The 5,561-nt window shown below is 31.5% G+C and overlaps 1 non-coding gene across 1 annotated transcript; it reads left to right on the top strand.

Moving 5' to 3' along the window:
- The first annotated feature begins 1,210 nt into the window (after nucleotides 1-1,210).
- TRNAK-CUU lies at nucleotides 1,211-1,283 on the top strand. Its single transcript has one exon. It is a non-coding gene; the product is annotated as a tRNA-Lys (tRNA).
- The last annotated feature ends 4,278 nt before the right edge of the window (nucleotides 1,284-5,561 follow it).

Below are 5,561 nucleotides of genomic sequence, written 5' to 3'. Positions count from 1 at the left end.
CCGGTGTCGGCCAAACAAACCCTACCCGACGTTGGTAAAAAAAATCTAATCAACATCGGCTAAAAAATAGACTCAACCAACATTAGCCAAAAAATAGCCCCGGCTGACGTCAGCTGAAAAATATTTCTGACATACTTTGACAAAAAAAACGCTATTTGATGTCGACTGAAAAATAGTCTTGATTAATGTCGGTTTAAAAACATCACTAGTTGTGGTCAGACAAAACAACCCTAGTTAAAATTATCAATATTTTATATTTATAAATTACTAAAAATTGAAAATATTTTTAATTAATATTTTAAAATTAGATTGTATTTTTTTTCTATAAAGTTTAATATTAAAATTTCATTTATTTAAAATATAAAATTGAAATTTTACATATGAAAGAAATTGAATTGCCCTATCCAAACAAAGAATTTAAAATGAAAGAAATTTGAATTGATTTATTCAAACAAAACATTTGAAAAATAAAAGCAATTTAAATTCTAGCTAGGCATTTCAAATTCCTTAAAATTTTGAAACTTCTTATCCAAACACAAGATTATAGTTTTGTTTAGTTTTTCCCTTTTTTAATGTTTTAGTGAACCAAGCCACGACCATTATAAATAGGGCAGATTGGTTATAATTTTCATTCCATATATATAAAGTGGATTATCCCACTCTCATTTCATTTTTAATATGCTGATGGTGGAGCTTCCAACCTTTGCAGGCACGCATTCTTATATTTGCAACTTGTAAACTTGATAATATCAACCTACAAAAGAGGAGAATACTAGCTTGCAAATATCATAATGCTAACATGCAGAGGTTGACATTTTTTTTATTAGGCCCTGAACAATAATTTTTTTTAATTGGGACATAAACTGATATTTATTTTTTAATTAGATCCTTATTGTTAATGGCATGGATTCAATTAAAGAAACAATTATAAGTTCAAGAACTCAATTAAAAAATAATTTAATTAAGAACTCAATTTAAAATTGCTAAATAATTAAAAAAAATTAATTTAACAATTTTATTTTAATTGAAACAACTTGATATTAGACATGGTAAAATGGGGATAACCTCCTTTTGGCTAATCCTTTTATGTTGCAAGTTAGAAAGATCGACTTATTTTCCTTCTAGAGTGTGCGTGAAATTGCTGTCGTGGGATGCATGTCAAAGTATCCAGTTTCTATAGATAAAGTAAGCTTCTAAATAATTTCAGGTTGCCCGTCTAGCTCAGTTGGTAGAGCGCAAGGCTCTTAACCTTGTGGTCGTGGGTTCGAGCCCCACGGTGGGCGTTTATTTTTTATTATTTTGTTTCTTTCTGTCCTAAATTTATATGGTGGGCGTTGTCTTGTCTTTATCCTCCTGCCGACATATAAATTATTATATCCCTTGTCCCAGACTCTTACACGGCACAAACCAAAAGCCATGATAATGCCCTTTTTATTTGGATTTCATCTAATTTAAATCATTGTTGATTTGAATTAATTTATGTCTATTTATTGCCTTATAATAACAATGTACTGGCTAGTGATATAAAAAAATAACAACAATGTACTCATAATGTATATATATAATTACATTACGAGTACATTGTTATTGTTGTATATATATCTTCTAACCTCTATTTAGGCCAATCAATCAAATACAACTACAAACTGAGAATTGTTGAAAACTAACAACTACTTTGTTTTTATCCATCTATTTCCGTATTAAATTAAACCCATCTTTACCGAATCTCTTTGCTATAACGCAATCGAAATGAATACGACTCGTGCATTACCAAACTGATAATTAAGCAATATATTATTAAAATCAAAATTCGAAATATTGATTAATTTGGAACGGATTAAAACATGGAGGACCACTAGCAACTAGCAATTTTTTTTGTCACCATTCTGCTATCAAACTGTTTTAATATTTGGGCTTGATAATTCTACTCCATATGGATATTGGCCTAAACTACTTATGAGTTCATATTTCTTCACAAATTTAATTTAAATTCTAATACTAGGTTGTGCTTTGAGGTGGATCTAAACATGTGACTTATATTCTCTTTGATAGTCTCTTCTTCTAGTTTGTGGTTGAACAATGAAGGGGTGTGATACTTGTAAAAATTCGACATTGAAGCACTACTAAAAAAAGATGTTTTAACATCGTTAAATCTAAGTCGGTTTTTTAAAAATTGATGTAGAAAAATAAGCGATGACATTTTTGAAATTAAATCCAACTTGTTTAAGACGATTATATAAAAACAGTCTTTGATAAAAGGTGTTTACGTTGATTTTTAGAAAATCGTCTTTACTTTTGTAGTTACTAAGATGTTTTTACTGTTGATCCTCTTTAATTTTAAGTTAAATAATAAATTAAATTTTTATTTCTCGTGCTTGCAATTCCACTTCTCCGTCCTTTATTGTTTCTAACCTCTGTCCATTGTGCTTCTTGTGCCCTCGATCTATTGCTTCTTGTGTCTTCTTCTTGAAAACTCCAAGAATGATGAGAAGGATCATCACACCCCAAATCAACCAAAAGTCCCAAACTCATTTAGAGAAAAAACCAAATCCAGAGAACTCCACAACAAAAATGTTCATAATTCTCAAATCATGGTGCCGAAGAAGGTAATTTCCTCTTTGTATTCATCTTCTTTTTCTTTTAACCACATCCACCATAATCAACAATCAACAGTGGGCGCCTCCATTCATCTTTGACCTCCTAGCCATCGCTTAAAATCAAAATTCGAAATATAGATTAATGTGGTACAGATTAAAACATGGAGGACCACTAGCAACTAGCAATTTGACCTCCCAACCATTCTGCTATCAAACTGTTTTAATATTTGGGTTTGATAATTCTACTTCATTTTGATATTGGCCTAAACTACTTATGAGTGCATATTTTTTCACAAATTTAATTCAAATTCTAATACTAAGTTGTGCTCCGAGGTGGATCTAAACATGTGACTTATACTCTCTTTGATAGTCTCTTCTTTTGGTTTGTGGTTGAACCAAAAGGGGTGTGATACTTATAAAAATTCGACATTGAAGCCAGTAATGAGTTAAGTAATGTAACAATGTATTAGAATAAAGAAGTTATCTTGAGGAGATTTATGATATTTATTTAGGTGTGGGATGTTAAAAATGTATAAGGATAATTGTGAATATATATCTTCATCTCGACATAAAATACCAAGAGTCCTTAATTATGTAAGCCCTTGATCTATGGGTAGATCATGCTGTTTTTCAGGTCACATAATGTGATAGGAAATAGAAAAATGATGCCAAATCTTATGAGAGGGTACATTAGCTACTTATGTGGACAGTTATAATGGGTCTAAATTATTTGAAGCATCTCAGATCAATAGGTATGGAAACTAAATTAAAATTTATGGGCATCTCTTTGACCTGACCAAATCCAACTTTGATGAGGAAAATGAGTTTACATTCAGGTTTGAGTTTTTTTCACTTAAAAAAACTAGGATTTGGTTTGGGAATGTAAACGGTGGCTACTCTTGAACCCGCTCTGTCGTATATATATTTGAAAATTAAATTATAAATTAATTAGTATAACAATTAAATAATTTAAATTGTAATTATTATTAAATAATAAATTAATTTAAAATTACACAAATTATTAAAAATTTAATTTAACTCTTAATTAAGTATTTTATTTTTGAAATTAATGTAGAGAGAAGAGATCATGTAGTTATTTTAAGAGTAAGTTTAATATAGTTACTCTCTGTCTTTATAATTCATTTTCCTTTAATCTAATGATTTTAATAAATAATTCATCTTTAATTTGATTATTAGATTAAAAGAAAATAATGAGTGAGAATGAAAGATAATTTGATCACATTTTGTATATATATTCACAACCTGAACGAGAAGGAGATTGAGTTTTAGTTTTAATTTTTAATCCTAGCTTTTCTTAAATTCAATCCCAATTTGTCTCCTTGTCATTCTTACAGACTAAGAACAAATTATTTCAAAGACTTTTAACTAGATTAATTAATGTGTCTCGACCACGGCCAAAGCATATAGATAATATTAATTGCTAAATAGGTCACCCGTATTTCGTGAATATCTAACTCACTATATTAAACATGTATTACATAATAATAACTTGTGATTTTTAGAAATCACGCTCATGCTTAGGAGTCCATTCCTCAAGAAGTCGTGTTCATTTTTCTTTTGAAATCAGTTACTCTCTTCCTAATTATGTTTTGTATAAGCCAGGATCATCATAGGTTCAGACGGTTGTATTATTCCAAAGTCAAATAAAATGTAATACACATTGCTCTATTGCCTAATGGAAATTATCAATGGTAAAATCCAAAATATATACTAAACTCAATAAAGCTTACCAGCTAAGTGATCCATAAATGCTTGACTCGTTTATCCTTTACTTGTTGTAAGTTTCTTCTCAAATATGACGTGCCATTTTCACAACTGAGTTTTAAAATTTTGCAGCCATCAAGCTTTTCTGGTGTCACTACCAGACCTTGATGCAGACTTTTCAGTGAGTTCTTCAGTTAATTAGGATGAAAGGTCACCAGCTGGCAAGCCTTTATAGAAGATAAATGGAAGCAAAGATAAGATGAAATTGATGCTAATTAATTATCATAGACTCATAATACGTTTTTCTAATTAAACATGCACTAATACTTGGACTTCTCCCTACAATACAAAACCATCCAATTATTATGTTTTTTGTTATCTAAAGATTGTCATTATACATGAATAATGTATTGTTTAAGGTCCACAAAATATACGTGTCATCTTACATTGCACTACGAGACACCTGTTTATCTTTTATGTCAGTCCTGTCATAGAAGCATAGACGTTCAGCCCTTAACAGCCGGACTCTCCAATAGATAGATTATCTCTAACCTCTTAATTATTTGACTATACCGTAACCACTTTATCTCTTGGTAGATATTCAATTATTTACAAGCTACACATTATTTGTAAGTACTAAATTATCTACTAGCTTTTATCCCTAAGCTATATATTATCGCTAACTTTATCTATAAACTATCGACTATTATCTACAAGCCAATAATTATCTGCAAAGGTTATAACAACCCCTACAAACAAGGACCCGCACCTCCACTTCCCTCCTATAAATATCAGGTTCCGTCGAACCCTTAACACATCTAAAGCACACTACGCACACCTGCTTGTGTACATTCTTATTTATTCTCCTAACTCATATACTTACTTCAGCATTGGAGTACTTTGTTTTGCATGTCCCCCCTCTTGTCCTCTTAACAAAAACAACTCTCAAAGCCGACGTGTGAAGTCCAGGAGTCCACCTTAGCCACGTCCACCCTGACATGTGCCAGCTCCGGATTTTGGTAAGTACATCTAGCGCCCACCATAGGTTGCGGTAAAACATACCCCGTGGTCTCTTGTCATCTCTTTCTTTCACCCATGGTTAGCACTCAGTCTGGCCTCAGACACGAGACCCCTTTCGAAGGCTCTAACCTTTCACCAGCAGCCATGACAGACACAAATACTCTTTAGCAACTCCAAAACCGCATGGTGGAGATGGAGCAAAGCCATGGGGAGGAGTTG

This window comes from Glycine soja, chromosome 4 (genome assembly GCF_004193775.1).
Source record: "Glycine soja cultivar W05 chromosome 4, ASM419377v2, whole genome shotgun sequence".
In the NCBI taxonomy this organism is placed as follows: Eukaryota; Viridiplantae; Streptophyta; class Magnoliopsida; order Fabales; family Fabaceae; genus Glycine; species Glycine soja.
Note: the sequence above shows the minus strand (reverse complement) of the source record. Positions and strands in the feature narration are given on the sequence as shown.